The 17,824-nt window shown below is 51.7% G+C and overlaps 1 protein-coding gene across 1 annotated transcript in view; it reads right to left on the reverse strand.

Moving 5' to 3' along the window:
- CCDC33 (coiled-coil domain containing 33) overlaps positions 1 to 17,824 on the reverse strand; it is a 334,851-nt gene that overhangs the window by 298,835 nt on the left and 18,192 nt on the right. The gene's annotated exons all lie outside the window — the stretch shown is intronic.

Consider the following 17,824-nt stretch of genomic DNA (forward strand, 5'->3'; position numbering starts at 1 on the left):
AGTCTGCAGAAGAGAAGAATGAGGAGGGATTTGTAGCTGCTTTCAACTACCTGAAAGGGGGTTCCAAAGAGGATGGATCTAGACTGTTCTCAGTGGTAGCAGATGACAGAACAAGGAGTAATGGTCTCAAGTTGCAGTGGGGGAGGTTTAGGCTGGATATTAGGAAACATTTTTTCACTAGGAGGGTGGTGAAGCACTGGAATGGGTTACCTAGGGAGGTTGTGGAATCTTCCTCCTTGGAGGTTTTTAAGGTCAGGCTTGACAAAGCCCTGGCTGGGACGATTTAGTTGGGGATTGGTCCTGCTTTGAGCAGGGGGCTGGACTAGATGACCTCCTGAGGTCCCTTCCAACCCTGGTATTTTATGATTCTATGATATTAACATAGTCCCTTTTCAGCCCTAGCAGCACCCCCCCTTGGGGTGGATCAGGGACAAACTCCTCAGGAAACATCTCAGATCAGCTTGAGAAAATGATTAACAACAACGATGGGTTCCAACCAAACCCCTGAATCCAACATCTCTGAACGTTGAGGTTGTTTGGAGACAGATCCCAACTTTGCAGCCTAGGCTCATCTCTTGTTAAAGCTTCAGGTCCCTGTATTGTATTAATAAAGAGAAAGACAAGGAAGGCCTGATTCTTGCCTCCCTTACATTAGTTTACACCAGTGCAGCTCTGTAGGCAGGCACCAGAATTACATACAGCATTATTACTGTTCTTTGTTCTTTGTCCTGTGCAGCCTAGACATGGGGCTTCTAAATCCATCACATGATTAATTTTTGTGATTCAAAGGGAATTACAAAATTTGATATAAATTTTCATGACAGGACATTACCAGTCAGAGTTATCTAGCTGTCCCCATCCCTGCTGTTTGTTTAATTTTTGCATTCCACATTTGCACACAAACTGGTGATTCAGTTTCACTTTTCTTTTTAATCATTTCTATGTACTCGGTTTCTTTTTGGGTTACAATCACTTCCTATTCAGTTTCACAGGCACACACTAGTCCAGTGCTGCAGTATTTAGATTTAATTAACTTTCTGCAGTGTCTGTAACCTAAAGTGCTGATTTCAAAAGCTCTTTCGGACAAGTACTCCCAGTTCTTTGCACAGCGCCTGGAACAACTGGACCTTGTTTGTGAATCTGACTCCCCGTTTCTCAGCTAATAGTGAACATAGGGTGGGATTTTTCAAAACGCCTATGTGTGAATTAGGAGCACAAGTACCACAGAAAGTCACTTAGGTGCTTTTGCCAGGCCCACTCCTAACATTCTGCATGATCCTCCCTTGCTGCTTCTCAAGCGTTAACCCCAAGTAGCCCAGGGAGTAGACCAGGATCTAGCGCTCTATTTTGCAAGCAGCCAGTGCCTTTGCAACGAGCTTGAAGTAAAGCTCCAGATCTGAATGTCCCCCCATTGTTCAAGGTCTGTTAGATCCAGGTGCAAATTCTGCCTCTGACTGGAGCCCATCTCTGGTCCCTAGTGATGGGGGAATATTGAAGGGTGATTGTAATCAAACCTCTTGGGTCTGGGGCTCTTGTAGATGCAGGGTCTGCTTCTGCATTGCATTTTAGGTGTACAGGTCTGATTTGCTAGCATTTTACACTGCTTTACGTGGGTGTAAATGATCAGACAAGGTACAGGTCATCAGAGAATCTGGCCCATAGTCTGATTTTCCTCTTGCTCACCCCACTTTTACACTGGAAGAGAACTGCCCTGATTTCAAGGGAATTGCTCCTGATTTACACAAGGGTGAGAGAGATCAGCATCAGGCGTTCAGCTCTTCTGTAGCTGCTTCGAGTTGGGTTTTAAGGAGTCTCAACAAGGAGAAGAACAGCCCTAAAGTCTGGATCACTTCCCAGCCTCTAATGGTAGGTCCCTACCAGGGCCTGTGCAAGGATATTTTGCACCCTAGGCGAAACTTCCACCTTGCGCTCCCCCTTCGATGTCCAGCCCCCACCTTCCTATGGCCAAGTTCCCCCCAGGGGCCCAGATGTTCACAAACTGCAGGGGGCACGGGGGGGGCTGCAAAGAGGAGGGTCATATGGGGGCTCTTCCAGGGGATGAAGGTGGCAGAGAGGCGGGTGCACGGGATTGTTGCAGGGGATGGATGTGGCCAAAGGGTGGAGGGGGTGGGGGTGTAGTGACAGGGAAGAGATTGCACAGAGGCAAAAAGGGCTTGTTGCAGGGGGTGCAGTGGCAGGGAAGGAGTGGCGCAAGGAAGAAGTGAGCAGGAGGGGGTTGTTGCAAGGGGCTGGCAGGTGGGGGTGTGTCTATGCCCAGGGTTGTTGTAGGGGTGGGAAGGTGGCAGGGAGGAGTGCACAGGAGGGAGATGGCAGGCAGTGGGGGGCAGAGGGGGGTCCTGAGGTTGATGCAGGGATGAGGGTGACCATGGCTGTCTCAGGGGGCTGCTGGGTGGAGGCTGCCCAGAGGCAAAAGTGGCAGGACAGGGTGGGTTGTTGGGGTGAGGGGTGCACAGGAGAGAAGGTAACTGGTCGGTGGATGTTGGAGGGGGTGGTGCTGGCTGGGGGAGGGGTGCCCGGGTTGCTCCCACATACACCATTCCCAAGGCCAGGGGCTGGACCTGCCCACCCCCGGTGCTCCGCGGGCCCGTGCGGCTCCCCACGGCCCGGCTAGGTACCTTGCAGGCACCTAGACACCCAGCTTCTCTGCCCGAAGAGCAGAGCACAGCAGCTCCTTCTTCGCTGCACCGCGGGCCAAGCCAGGCTCCCCGCTGCCCCTGGGGCTCTCACCAGTGGCAGAGGCAGCCAAGGCTGGCTCTAGCCATTTCGCTGCCCCAAGCACGGCTGCATGCCGTGGGGAGCACTCTGCCGCTTGCCGGTCCCGCGGCTCCAGTGGACCTCCTGCAGGTGTCCCTGCAGAGGATCCGCTGGTCCCACGGCTCCGGTGGACCTCCCGCAGGCACACGTGCAGGAGGTCCACCAGAGCCGCGGGACCAGCGGACCCTCCGCAGGGACACCTGCAGGAGGTCCACTGGAGCCGCCTGCCGCCCTCCTGGCAACCGGCAGAGCAACCCCCGTGGCATGCCGCCCCAAGCGTGTGCTTGGCGCACTGGGGCCTGGAGCTGGCCCTGGAGGCAGCCAGCCCCCCCCATGCCCAAGCCTGCTGAGAGCCCCAGGGATGACAGGTAGCCCAGCTCGGTCCGCGGCATGGGGAAGAAGGCACTGCTGCTAGTGCTAGACCCTCCCCTCCCTGCTCTGCCGCCGGCTGCTCCCTGAGGGAGATGAACTGGCCGCACCGTGGGCAGCCCCTCTGGAGCCAGGAGCCGAGGAGCATCAGCATCAGCCTTGTGCTCCGCTGTTAAAAAAAAAAATTGGGGGGGGCACCACTTTTTGGCGCCCCCAACCACTTGGCTCCCTAGGTGGCCACATAGTCCACCTAGAGGTTTCACAGGCCCTGGGCTCTACAGGACAGGAGTGGGGCAGGTGGCCAGGAGGTTTTGTGGGGGGGGCGGGGGGAACTGACCCTGTACCTGCCCCAGTCTCCAGCGATCTTACTTGTACTAAATTCACACACATTTTTGTTTTGTAAGAAGGAAAGAAACAACAGTCCTGTTTCTATGCAGCTGCTTCTATTAAATAAGGAGTAAAGGGAACGCAAGGCAGGAAGCATATGAACAGAGAGTAGCAACAGCTCAGCTGTTGTCTAAGGGCAACCTGCTGCGGTCAAGCTGAAAGCTCTGAATCCATCACATAGAAGTAGCATTGCACCCTGGGCCAGCCACACCCTGGGCTCTGCACGGGCACAGGCCCTGGCAGTGCAACTGTGAGAGCAAGTGTCTTGGCTGACACCCCAGGCGTTTGAACTGGGGACCCCTCAGAGCTAAAAGCATGAGTTGAAGAGCCAGGGCTGCCTATATGGAGCCATGTGGGGATTGACACAGGCAGGGACCTGTAACACACACACTCCAGTTAGGGCAGCTCATGTGTGGCCAGTACAAACCAAAATGTGGGTGATGCTAAGATGGGGAGGGGGTGTGGCCGAGGCAGTGAGAGGATGCTCTGATCAGCATGGACCCTAACTTCTTCCATTACGGATCCTATGGAGTCCTTGGTACAATTTAAAGCTGCTCTCAACTGGTGGGACAGCTGAGAGCAAGATCTGGTCCTCTAAGAACTGGGGCCCGATCTCCCACTGCCTTACACTTTGTGCTGTCATGTAAACTTGTGCAAAGCAAGTGTGAAAAGCTACCAGAGCAGCAGAGTAGAGTGTTACTCCTGGGCCAAGACACTGTAACTTAGCTGATCTCCTCTGGTCTGGAAACTCCACAAGAACTGCTTTTCCTGCTTAGCTAGTGATGGCAGGGTCCTGAGGCATTGAGAGCTGGGTGAGGTGAGAGAGCTGTGATTGGGGCCAATTCATGTTTTATCCCCAGCCCTTTGCCCATCCTGCCAGCTTGGCAGCACACAGCCTTCCCCTTCTGAACACTGCAATCCAAGCCTGCCGGCCTGATGGGACAGAGACTCAGCTGGTGGGAATAAGCATCACTCCATCAGCTTCAATAGAGTGATGCCAGTCGACACTAGCTGGGAATCTGGCCCAGCAATTTTCCAGGGAGAGAACCTTGTTTTCCAGATCCTCATTTCCCCATGGAGTTTGCTGTTCAGCACAGTTACTGATCAACTCCTTGGCCCTTGTTATGCAGCTGTCACAGCTTGTAATGTCTGTGTTTAACCCCTGTTTGCTGCCTAATGCTTTGTAACGGAAGATCCCAATCTACCAATCCCCCTTGCAGGTCAATGTCTTATTGCACACCAGATCAATCATTAAACAGGCAGGAGTGAGAAGGGGAGAGACACGAGCTATCTTCTTGGGAAGTCCCGGGATTGACCCTTGAACTCCGGAGAGGAGCAGGAACCCAGCCTCTCCTCCCTGAACCTTAGCCCCACCCAGTCTGCTTTCCTGTGGGGATTAAGGGGCACAGGGTCAGACTTAAAGGCCTGATCCAAAGCATACTGAAGTGAATGGAAAGTCTCCTGTTGCCTTTGAGGGTTTAGGATCAGGCTTCAATTGCTGTGGGCTCTCACTGCAAGCTGGCAGAGCTACTCAGGAGAGGCCAGAAGGAGCCATACACAGGCAAGGAGGCATTGGCAGCCAAGGGTAATGGGGACAAAGGATGGCCCACGAATTAGCATGCTAGCCTGAGACTCAGGAGAATCAGGTCCAGTTCCCTGCTTCTATTTCAGATTCCTTTGTGACCTTAGGCATAGAGAGACTAAGCAACTTGCCTCAGTTCCCCATCTGGAATAGCTCTGCCCTACCTCTTGGAGCCATTGGGAGGTTCTATACATTAAGGATTGTGTGGTGTTCAGATACTGGAGTGATGGGAGATTCTAGGTAGAGGGGAGCCCAAGGAGCAGCATAAATATCTCAGATCTGTGTGTTTTTTTTCCCCCTGTATGCTTCTGCTCGGTCTCTTTAGCACCAGCTGAGTGGTTCCTCCACCAGTAAAACTGGGAGCAGCACTGGGGCCTGCAGATTATAAATTTGGGGGAGTATCTCCTGTGGGTTTGAAGCAGAAGGGGGCCCTCTGGTCCTTTGTGCTATAAAATGACTTGCAATTGGAATTGTTAAGTGTAGGTTCCTTTTTCAACATATAAATAAGGACTGACAGGTTGCACTGGTGGTGGTAGGGGATAATGAAGGTAAGGATTTTTTCCTGCTTGTTTTATCCTCACACCAGAATGATGAATAATGTCAAGTCTTGTCTTTACTAGGTTCTCCTGGAAGTGTGAGTGTTATGAGCCCATAATCAAAGGGGAGAGGCTATTACGTCTTTAGCAAAGAGGTCCTTTCTCCCCACTGTTGATTTGGGATTTGAATTAAATAAATGCTAACAAAGCAGATCTTTTAAACAATCTGAATTAAAACCCCAGCCCCTCTTAATTTTCAGTCTCTCGTGAGGGCATAAATTCACTAGCTTTCCAAATGCTCCTAACTTTCTGGGCTAAAGACCTGGATTTCTAAGTTAAATAAAGAAAACAGAAGAAGAGAAAATAAAATCCTTCCATTATACTTCATGACAATCACAAACTTGTTATTTTTCAGTTACATGATGCAGGCCAACTGGCTGAGACACAAGTCCATTTTGGGTAGTGAATTTCCAATACATTCAAAGTACTAGAGACAACTACTCCTCAATCAGACTTGGTAGTTTAGCTATTTCCCTCGGTGCTAATTTCACCCCCACCTCAGCCATCTCTCTTTAGCAGCATTAACTGGAATCTCTCTCTCTTTCTCTCTCATTAGTGTGACACATTATCATACCTGGGGCTCTCATCCTAAGTAGCAGGATAATTCTTCTGAAGATATAGGGACAGACAGGGGCGACGGATTCTTCCTAAAACGGAGGGAGGAGGTGGTGGCACGAGCCCCCACTCTCTCTGAGGCCCTGCCCCTGCCTCTCCTCTTCCTTCTGAGGCCACGCACACCGGCCAAGAGGGAGCCAGGCTGGGGAGCTCAGGCCCATCCACCTGCCTGGGGTGGGGTGGCCCGAGAACAGCCCCCATCCTGTGGCCCTGCCCTCCAGGCCCTCTACCCAGGGCAGATGGAGGGTCTGCAGCTCCCCACAGTTGTCCAGGCAGCTCTTACTCTTACTCTGAGCAGGGCCTCGGATGGAAAAGGAGGGGCAGTGGGCCAGGCCCATGGTGAAAAGTGGATGGGCCAGGCATGTCCACTTTAAAAAGTGGGAGAGCCTTGGCCGCTGCATTCCAGCAGCCCTCAGGACAGATTTTCAAGGGTTCAGCAGCCACTGTAGGGGCCAGATTTCTAAAAGATCTTTGCTCTTATTTGGGCACCTAAATACCAGTCAGATTTTCTCCCAAGGCTCAGCCCCCAACATGCCAGGTGAAAAATCTGGCCTTTTGTTTTGGTGTCCATATGGGAGTGGTACATTGCTGGAAACCGGGCTCCATTTGTGGGCCCTTTCTGAAAATTTGTCCTTATATTCTCCAGGGGGAGAGAGGTGAGAAATTGGTACAGACTTGTCGCTTAGTATTAGTCTGCGGAGAGGAGTAGATTGAAGCCTATGTCTCCCATACGCACAAGCTACTGCTAACTGTTTACATAGCAGGAGTGTATGTGCTATTTCTGTTTTATTGGCAGAGGTCCGTCATCACTGAACATTGGAAGGATGACTGAAGGAAGGTCAGGACTGATCATCAGAATTTGTTTTTCTAGTCACCGTTTATCATCCTGAAAAGAGAATCAATAATCTCCTCCATTCCAGAACCATGCAGCTTCAATCTCTCTATCAACTATTGTATGTAGCCAAGATTAAATTGCTTCTGGCTCTTGGATGACACACCGTAAATAGCCTCATGAGCAGGGCTTTAAGCAATTCCCACAAGTTGACACACTGACATCAGTACTGGAAAAAACCAGCACATCCCAGGTCTGAATCAAGCATCCCATGGATTGTAGGGGAATGTAGATGAGTGGACTCACTCTTGCGGCGCCTCCTGCTGGTGACTTCTGGGAATTAGCTCGGTGCCAGCCGGGAGCACCATCTGCAGGCCAGTGATCCACCTGTCCTCTGGCCCCGTGGGAGGAGGAGGTTGGCCGATGGAGACTCCAGTGACTGTGGGGCTTGTTTCCGATCCATGGTCCGTTCATGTATCCGGGCGGAGTTCCTCTGGGCGGCGTCCACTGGCTCCCTTAATGCCCACTTCCCAGACACCCAATAGTATAGGGAACATGGGCTTGAGCAGCCACCCCTCACCACCTGGCTCCCCTGACGCCTTCGAGAAGCAGTGGGCGCTGTCCGGGGTTCTCTGCTTGGTGTCCCCATCAGGTTCCCTTCTTATGACCCTTTGACCGCACTCCTGTCCCTGTTCTTTTATTAGTTGTCCCCCGGAATTAGTGGGTTTCTGAAGTCCTGTGGATCCTCCCCTTAGGCTGGGGGGGATCCTTTAGCAGTGGGCGGGCTTCCACCCGCCCACCTCTCGGATACCCAATAGATACAGGGAACATGGGATCCTCATGTCCCACCCTGATACAAAGTGGCAGGACCTCCTGCCACCTCTGGAGGGTGAGGAGCCCCGGTGGGCCAGCCTCTACTCTACCCTAGTCCCAAGGCCCGCCGGGGATATCAGTTGGCAGCTCCTTCATGGGGCCGTGAGCACGGGTGTGTACTTGGCGCGGTTTACCCCTGTCCCGGACACCTGCTCCTTCTGCGGCGTGAGGGAGACCCTGGCGCACGTCTACTTAGAGTGCACCAAGTTGCAGCCCCTATACCGGCTCCTCATCCACATCCTATTACGTTTCTGGCTGCACTTTTCCCCTCACCTCCTTCTCTACGCACTCCCTATCCGTGGCCCCACAAAGTCCAGGGTCCTCCTGGTCAACCTCCTCCTCGCCCTGGCTAAAAAGGCCAACTACACAACCAGGGAGAGGAGGTTGGCCGATGGAGACTCCAGTGACTGTGGGGCTTGTTTCCGGTCCATGGTCCGTTCACGTATCCAGGCGGAGTTCCTCTGGGCGGCATCCACTGGCTCCCTTGACGCCCACTTCCCAGACACCCAATAGTATAGGGAACATGGGCTTGAGCAGCCACCCCTCACCACCTACCCTGCTCAGCTCTACTAGTGAGTGCGGAGGGGAAATGGTGCCATGGGCCCAGCCCCTGCCTCCATGATCCCATCCTGCTGTCGGAAGTGTGGGCTTTGCGTACTGGGAGCCCAAGGCCTGGGGCTGTGCCTAACCGCAGTGCAGTGTTTCTGAGTGGTGATAGGGTGGAGATGTTCCTTGTACCTTCTCCCAGCTTGTGCAGCCACCCCTGAGTGGGCATGTGCTAGGCTACAATGTGCATGTAAATGAAGAGTGTGGGAGTCCCATTGGGATGAAGCATGGAATGGGTGCTCATTATCACTCCTCAGCATGCCATGAAAGAGCCCATGAAAAACAAACACACCCATGTTTCAAGAAAGCCTTTGCAGTCAAACCCCCTTCCGCTTTGGCCCCAGCAATGGGGCTTGAGTTTTTTGTGGCAAGCCACTGCTCCCCACACTACTTGTGCCAAGCTATTTGTACAAGAACTTGTGAAGGTATAACATACTTGCTTGCAAAATGTGTCTCAACTCCTCCTCTAGTGGCTGGTCTGCATAGATACCAGCTTACTACCGCTGTCTACCTGGAGAGTTAATCCTTTAGCTCAAGTAGTCTGTGGTGTGGAGAGCCCAGGTTCAAACCCTGATGACAATCCACAGTGGGTATCACTTGGTGAGAGGCTACAGGCTCACCCCTCACTGGCTACGGGCTCATTATGGCCATGATTCTGCTCCCTCGGAAGGCAACAGGAAAATTCCTATTTACCTTAATGGTTTAGGATCAGGCCCTTCCCCATGCCAGATAACAGGCCCCCACAACACTATCTGCTTGTTTAAAAGAGGACTTCTCACACAGTGACTCCCACAGCCATAGCCCTCTCTGACAAGAATTTATGAGCGGCTGTTTGGAACAAGGCAGTTTTATCCTCCTCTCGAGACCTCATAAAATAACAATGGGTTCCGTGAATGAAGATGGACTGAGCATAGCATAAGCTTCCCTAACTCAATGCTTCCCCAGGCTCCCTTAAACGCAAATGGAGACCTCCTTATGGAGGCTCATTATAGATCGGCGAATTGCACAAGCAGCACATTTGTGACAGCAGAGAACAAGAGCAGCCCATAAAAACCCCACAATCCTTCCCTGGCAAAGAGATGGAGTCAGGCAGAGCAGAATTTACACTGCTCTGGCTGCCAATAAAACAGAAATAGCACATACACTCCTGCTATGTAAACGGTTAGCAGTAGCTTGTGCGTATGGGAGACATAGGCTTCAATCTACTCCTCTCCGCAGACTAATACTAAGCGACAAGTCTGTACCAATTTCTCACCTCTCTCCCCCTGGAGAATATAAGGACAAATTTTCAGAAAGGGCCCACAAATGGAGCCCGGTTTCCAGCAATGTACCACTCCCATATGGACACCAAAACAAAAGGCCAGATTTTTCACCTGGCATGTTGGGGGCTGAGCCTTGGGAGAAAATCTGACTGATATTTAGGTGCCCAAATAAGAGCAAAGATCTTTTAGAAATCTGGCCCCTACAGTGGCTGCTGAACCCTTGAAAATCTGTCCTGAGGGCTGCTGGAATGCAGCGGCCAAGGCTCTCCCACTTTTTAAAGTGGACATGCCTGGCCCATCCACTTTTCACCATGGGCCTGGCCCACTGCCCCTCCTTTTCCATCCGAGGCCCTGCTCAGAGTAAGAGTAAGAGCTGCCTGGACAACTGTGGGGAGCTGCAGACCCTCCATCTGCCCTGGGTAGAGGGCCTGGAGGGCAGGGCCACAGGATGGGGGCTGTTCTCGGGCCACCCCACCCCAGGCAGGTGGATGGGCCTGAGCTCCCCAGCCTGGCTCCCTCTTGGCCGGTGTGCGTGGCCTCAGAAGGAAGAGGAGAGGCAGGGGCAGGGCCTCAGAGAGAGTGGGGGCTCGTGCCACCACCTCCTCCCTCCGTTTTAGGAAGAATCCGTCGCCCCTGTCTGTCCCTATATCTTCAGAAGAATTATCCTGCTACTTAGGATGAGAGCCCCAGGTATGATAATGTGTCACACTAATGAGAGAGAAAGAGAGAGAGATTCCAGTTAATGCTGCTAAAGAGAGATGGCTGAGGTGGGGGTGAAATTAGCACCGAGGGAAATAGCTAAACTACCAAGTCTGATTGAGGAGTAGTTGTCTCTAGTACTTTGAATGTATTGGAAATTCACTACCCAAAATGGACTTGTGTCTCAGCCAGTTGGCCTGCATCATGTAACTGAAAAATAACAAGTTTGTGATTGTCATGAAGTATAATGGAAGGATTTTATTTTCTCTTCTTCTGTTTTCTTTATTTAACTTAGAAATCCAGGTCTTTAGCCCAGAAAGTTAGGAGCATTTGGAAAGCTAGTGAATTTATGCCCTCACGAGAGACTGAAAATTAAGAGGGGCTGGGGTTTTAATTCAGATTGTTTAAAAGATCTGCTTTGTTAGCATTTATTTAATTCAAATCCCAAATCAACAGTGGGGAGAAAGGACCTCTTTGCTAAAGACGTAATAGCCTCTCCCCTTTGATTATGGGCTCATAACACTCACACTTCCAGGAGAACCTAGTAAAAGACAAGACTTGACATTATTCATCATTCTGGTGTGAGGATAAAACAAGCAGGAAAAAATCCTTACCTTCATTATCCCCTACCACCACCAGTGCAACCTGTCAGTCCTTATTTATATGTTGAAAAAGGAACCTACACTTAACAATTCCAATTGCAAGTCATTTTATAGCACAAAGGACCAGAGGGCCCCCTTCTGCTTCAAACCCACAGGAGATACTCCCCCAAATTTATAATCTGCAGGCCCCAGTGCTGCTCCCAGTTTTACTGGTGGAGGAACCACTCAGCTGGTGCTAAAGAGACCGAGCAGAAGCATACAGGGGGAAAAAAAACACACAGATCTGAGATATTTATGCTGCTCCTTGGGCTCCCCTCTACCTAGAATCTCCCATCACTCCAGTATCTGAACACCACACAATCCTTAATGTATAGAACCTCCCAATGGCTCCAAGAGGTAGGGCAGAGCTATTCCAGATGGGGAACTGAGGCAAGTTGCTTAGTCTCTCTATGCCTAAGGTCACAAAGGAATCTGAAATAGAAGCAGGGAACTGGACCTGATTCTCCTGAGTCTCAGGCTAGCATGCTAATTCGTGGGCCATCCTTTGTCCCCATTACCCTTGGCTGCCAATGCCTCCTTGCCTGTGTATGGCTCCTTCTGGCCTCTCCTGAGTAGCTCTGCCAGCTTGCAGTGAGAGCCCACAGCAATTGAAGCCTGATCCTAAACCCTCAAAGGCAACAGGAGACTTTCCATTCACTTCAGTATGCTTTGGATCAGGCCTTTAAGTCTGACCCTGTGCCCCTTAATCCCCACAGGAAAGCAGACTGGGTGGGGCTAAGGTTCAGGGAGGAGAGGCTGGGTTCCTGCTCCTCTCCGGAGTTCAAGGGTCAATCCCGGGACTTCCCAAGAAGATAGCTCGTGTCTCTCCCCTTCTCACTCCTGCCTGTTTAATGATTGATCTGGTGTGCAATAAGACATTGACCTGCAAGGGGGATTGGTAGATTGGGATCTTCCGTTACAAAGCATTAGGCAGCAAACAGGGGTTAAACACAGACATTACAAGCTGTGACAGCTGCATAACAAGGGCCAAGGAGTTGATCAGTAACTGTGCTGAACAGCAAACTCCATGGGGAAATGAGGATCTGGAAAACAAGGTTCTCTCCCTGGAAAATTGCTGGGCCAGATCCCCAGCTAGTGTCGACTGGCATCACTCTATTGAAGCTGATGGAGTGATGCTTATTCCCACCAGCTGAGTCTCTGTCCCATCAGGCCGGCAGGCTTGGATTGCAGTGTTCAGAAGGGGAAGGCTGTGTGCTGCCAAGCTGGCAGGATGGGCAAAGGGCTGGGGATAAAACATGAATTGGCCCCAATCACAGCTCTCTCACCTCACCCAGCTCTCAATGCCTCAGGACCCTGCCATCACTAGCTAAGCAGGAAAAGCAGTTCTTGTGGAGTTTCCAGACCAGAGGAGATCAGCTAAGTTACAGTGTCTTGGCCCAGGAGTAACACTCTACTCTGCTGCTCTGGTAGCTTTTCACACTTGCTTTGCACAAGTTTACATGACAGCACAAAGTGTAAGGCAGTGGGAGATCGGGCCCCAGTTCTTAGAGGACCAGATCTTGCTCTCAGCTGTCCCACCAGTTGAGAGCAGCTTTAAATTGTACCAAGGACTCCATAGGATCCGTAATGGAAGAAGTTAGGGTCCATGCTGATCAGAGCATCCTCTCACTGCCTCGGCCACACCCCCTCCCCATCTTAGCATCACCCACATTTTGGTTTGTACTGGCCACACATGAGCTGCCCTAACTGGAGTGTGTGTGTTACAGATCCCTGCCTGTGTCAATCCCCACATGGCTCCATATAGGCAGCCCTGGCTCTTCAACTCATGCTTTTAGCTCTGAGGGGTCCCCAGTTCAAACGCCTGGGGTGTCAGCCAAGACACTTGCTCTCACAGTTGCACTGCCAGGGCCTGTGCCCGTGGAGAGCCCAGGGTGTGGCTGGCCCAGGGTGCAATGGTACTTCTATGTGATGGATTCAGAGCTTTCAGCTTGACCGCAGCAGGTTGCCCTTAGACAACAGCTGAGCTGTTGCTACTCTCTGTTCATATGCTTCCTGCCTTGCGTTCCCTTTACTCCTTATTTAATAGAAGCAGCTGCATAGAAACAGGACTGTTGTTTCTTTCCTTCTTACAAAACAAAAATGTGTGTGAATTTAGTACAAGTAAGATCGCTGGAGACTGGGGCAGGTACAGGGTCAGTTCCCCCCGCCCCCCCACAAAACCTCCTGGCCACCTGCCCCACTCCTGTCCTGTAGAGCCCAGGGCCTGTGAAACCACTAGGCGGACTATGTGGCCACCTAGGGAGCCAAGTGGTTGGGGGCGCCAAAAAGTGGTGCCCCCCCCAATTTTTTTTTTTAACAGCGGAGCACAAGGCTGATGCTGATGCTCCTCGGCTCCTGGCTCCAGAGGGGCTGCCCACGGTGCGGCCAGTTCATCTCCCCCAGGGAGCAGCCGGCGGCAGAGCAGGGAGGGGAGGGTCTAGCACTAGCAGCAGTGCCTTCTTCCCCATGCCGCGGACCGAGCTGGGCTACCTGTCATCCCTGGGGCTCTCAGCAGGCTTGGGCATGGGGGGGGCTGGCTGCCTCCAGGGCCAGCTCCAGGCCCCAGTGCGCCAAGCACACGCTTGGGGCGGCATGCCACGGGGGTTGCTCTGCCGGTTGCCAGGAGGGCGGCAGGCGGCTCCAGTGGACCTCCTGCAGGTGTCCCTGCGGAGGGTCCGCTGGTCCCGCGGCTCTGGTGGACCTCCTGCACGTGTGCCTGCGGGAGGTCCACCGGAGCCGTGGGACCAGCGGATCCTCTGCAGGGACACCTGCAGGAGGTCCACTGGAGCCGCGGGACCGGCAAGCGGCAGAGTGCTCCCCACGGCATGCAGCCGTGCTTGGGGCAGCGATATGGCTAGAGCCAGCCTTGGCTGCCTCTGCCACTGGTGACAGCCCCAGGGGCAGCGGGGAGCCTGGCTTGGCCCGCGGTGCAGCGAAGAAGGAGCTGCTGTGCTCTGCTCTTCGGGCAGAGAAGCTGGGTGTCTAGGTGCCTGCAAGGTACCTAGCCGGGCCGTGGGGAGCCGCACGGGCCCGCGGAGCACCGGGGGTGGGCAGGTCCAGCCCCTGGCCTGGGGAATGGTGTATGTGGGAGCAACCCGGGCACCCCTCCCCCAGCCAGCACCACCCCCTCCAACATCCACCGACCAGTTACCTTCTCTCCTGTGCACCCCTCACCCCAACAACCCACCCTGTCCTGCCACTTTTGCCTCTGGGCAACCTCCACCCAGCAACCCCCTGAGACAGCCATGGTCACCCTCATCCCTGCATCAACCTCAGGACCCCCCTCCGCCCCCCACTGCCTGCCATCTCCCTCCTGTGCACTCCTCCCTGCCACCTTCACCCCCCTACAACAACCCTGGGCACAGACACACCCCCACCTGCCAGCCCCTTGCAACAACCCCCTCCTGCTCACTTCTTCCTTGCGCCACTCCTTCCCTGCCACTGCACCCCCTGCAACAAGCCCTTTTTGCCTCTGTGCAATCTCTTCCCTGTCACTACACCCCCACCCCCTCCACCCTTTGGCCACATCCACCCCCTGCAACAATCCCGTGCACCCGCCTCTCTGCCACCTTCATCCCCTGGAAAAGCCCCCATATGACCCTCCTCTTTGCAGCCCCCTCTCCCGTGCCCCCTGCAGTTTGTGAACATCTGGGCCCCTGGGGGGAACTTGGCCATAGGAAGGTGGGGGCTGGACATCGAAGGGGGAGCGCAAGGTGGAAGTTTCGCCTAGGGCGCAAAATATCCTTGCACAGGCCCTGGTAGGGACCTACCCTTAGAGGCTGGGAAGTGATCCAGACTTTAGGGCTGTTCTTCTCCTTGTTGAGACTCCTTAAAACCCAACTCGAAGCAGCTACAGAAGAGCTGAACGCCTGATGCTGATCTCTCTCACCCTTGTGTAAATCAGGAGCAATTCCCTTGAAATCAGGGCAGTTCTCTTCCAGTGTAAAAGTGGGGTGAGCAAGAGGAAAATCAGACTATGGGCCAGATTCTCTGATGACCTGTACCTTGTCTGATCATTTATACCCACGTAAAGCAGTGTAAAATGCTAGCAAATCAGACCTGCACACCTAAAATGCAATGCAGAAGCAGACCGTGCATCTACAAGAGCCCCAGACCCAAGAGGTTTGATTACAATCACCCTTCAATATTCCCCCATCGCTAGGGACCAGAGATGGGCTCCAGTCAGAGGCAGAATTTGCACCTGGATCTAACACACCTTGAACAATGGGGGGACATTCAGATCTGGAGCTTTACTTCAAGCTCGTTGCAAAGGCACTGGCTGCTTGCAAAATAGAGCTCTAGATCCTGGTCTGGATTTTCAGCACCCCTAAACAGGGGCAGGGGCTTTTCAGATCCCAGGCGCTGATTCAGGCTCACCTCTCGGACTTATAGCAGCATTCAGTTCTTTTTGCCATGCTCTTCTTTGTGGATCAGTGATTCCTTGTCTGTCTGTCTCCTCTGCTCTCAAGAACAACTGGAGCCTTGGAAATAATCTGATTTGAGGCTGCGAAATCTCATTTGCAGATGTATTAATGCATGGCTGGGATGACACAGGCCCCATCCTGTCTCCAATGAGTGAAATACTGAAAGCAATCTACCCGGGAAATGCATCTCCAGAAACAGGCGAGGGGCAGGGGAGGGGGGGGCGCGTCGAAAGCAATTACGGTTAAGAGGAAGATTAAAACAATATCTGCGCTATTCTTCCTCTGACCCCATCGCCCAGCTGCAGAAGAAAAGTGCTGAGCTACACAACAGCTTCCAGAGGATTCGGCCTTTAAACCATGACTTAAAGTCAGCTTCTTGCAGAATATAATTAAAGGAGCTGAGGTGCTCATTCCCATTTGCTGGCTATACAAAGCAAAGGCATTTCAATCACAATGTTGTTAAAACAACAGATAAATAGAACAGCCAGGATTATACCTGGAAAGCACATCCCACAGCATGGAGAATAGTGCTACCAAACACATCAAGGTGAAAGCTTTAGACATTATGATTGTGTTGGGTGTAGCTATGTAACTCTTTGGACTGTTTTCTCCAAAATGTGCCTTTAAATATCAAAGGAATCTCCCCTCAGTTGGGACAGATGTCATTTCATTCTCAAAGCTGCTGCAGCATTATTTATTATTATTTCTATTGCAGCATCATGGACCAGGACCCCCATTGTGCCAGGCCCTGTACAGACCCAGAACAAAAAGATGGTCCCTTTGAGCAGGGGGTTGGACTAGATGACCTCCTGAGGTCCCTTCCAACCCTGATATTCTATGAGACAAAGTATACACAGGCAGACTGGGGCATACAAGGAAACAGTACATTGGAAAGACACACACTGTACCGTCTTGTGGAGACTTCACTTTTTTTTTTCTTTGCTCTGAAATAAGTCCCCCCAGAGTGAGAAAAATACAGTGACTCTGACAGAAAGAGATACAGGGTTTTTTTAAAGTGAGCTTTAACAAAGTGCTGGATTCAAAGATGTGGATTCTCCTCATACCACACCTAGCCTAAATACAGACAGGGCTGATACAGTACAGACACATGAAACATGAACAAAAGGGCCACACCTCCAGGGCAGTGTTGGAATTATTCATGTGTTTAAAGTTATGCATGCGCTTAACTGAATCAGGGCTTAAGTCAGTGGAAGAGTCTGCAACAGACTCCAGAATTCCTGGGGTCCCTGTTCACCACACAAACCCCTAGGCAACTCTCCCTCTTTGATGTGCAGACAAGTTGTCTCACAACTGGCAGAGCAGCCTCATTCAGAAGGGAAGAGAGCATCACAGTCAGCATGCACTGCCTGCTGCTGGGATGCCAAATGGTTGCTGACTGGACGCTGGAGATGTAGGCACCCAGATATTATGGTGATGGGTGCCAAAGTAATGCTATGCTGAAAGATACTAATAACTGCTAGCAGGTAAGCATTGGACCCCAAAAAATCACAGACCTTATGAAACCCAGTAGATGCAAGCACTCTCTTTCAACATCATCAACAGGAGCAATTGACCCATCCTCTGTAATAACAGCTGCAAACAGGGTGGTGATTCCCAAGGTAGTAAGCAGCATGGCTAGGCAGGAGCTAACTCAGGGAGATTTACAGGAGTTTACCTGGGCTAGGAGATTGGTTGCAGCCTGTATCTGATGGAGGCAGAAAACCAAGAGAAGGAATGTTAAGTGTGACCCTGAGAAGAAATAACAGGATGAGACTTCTTGGGCACAGAACTTGCTGGGATCTCAGACCTGAGGATTTCTGAGCAACAAAACTGCTTGCTGTTTGTTTTCTGTTATGCTCAGGGAAATATAACTGCATGTACATTTTTTGCAGATAAACCACAAAGAATATACCTGACTTTTATCACTGATTTCTTATCCTAACAGAATAAACCCTGCAAGCTCCAAATTTTGGCTAACCTCAGGCTAAAGGATACAAGATAATATACACACATTCACACTCACACTTGGAGAGCACCAAGTTTACTGATGGACCAAGGCAATTAAAAAAATTATTTAAAAAAGAAACACAACATAATAAGCATTGTATTTTCTGCAGCTCCAATATGCTACATTAAAACCATTCAGAGCAAATGACGAATCAG

Source organism: Gopherus flavomarginatus, chromosome 9 (genome assembly GCF_025201925.1).
Source record: "Gopherus flavomarginatus isolate rGopFla2 chromosome 9, rGopFla2.mat.asm, whole genome shotgun sequence".
NCBI lineage: Eukaryota > Metazoa > Chordata > Testudines > Testudinidae > Gopherus > Gopherus flavomarginatus.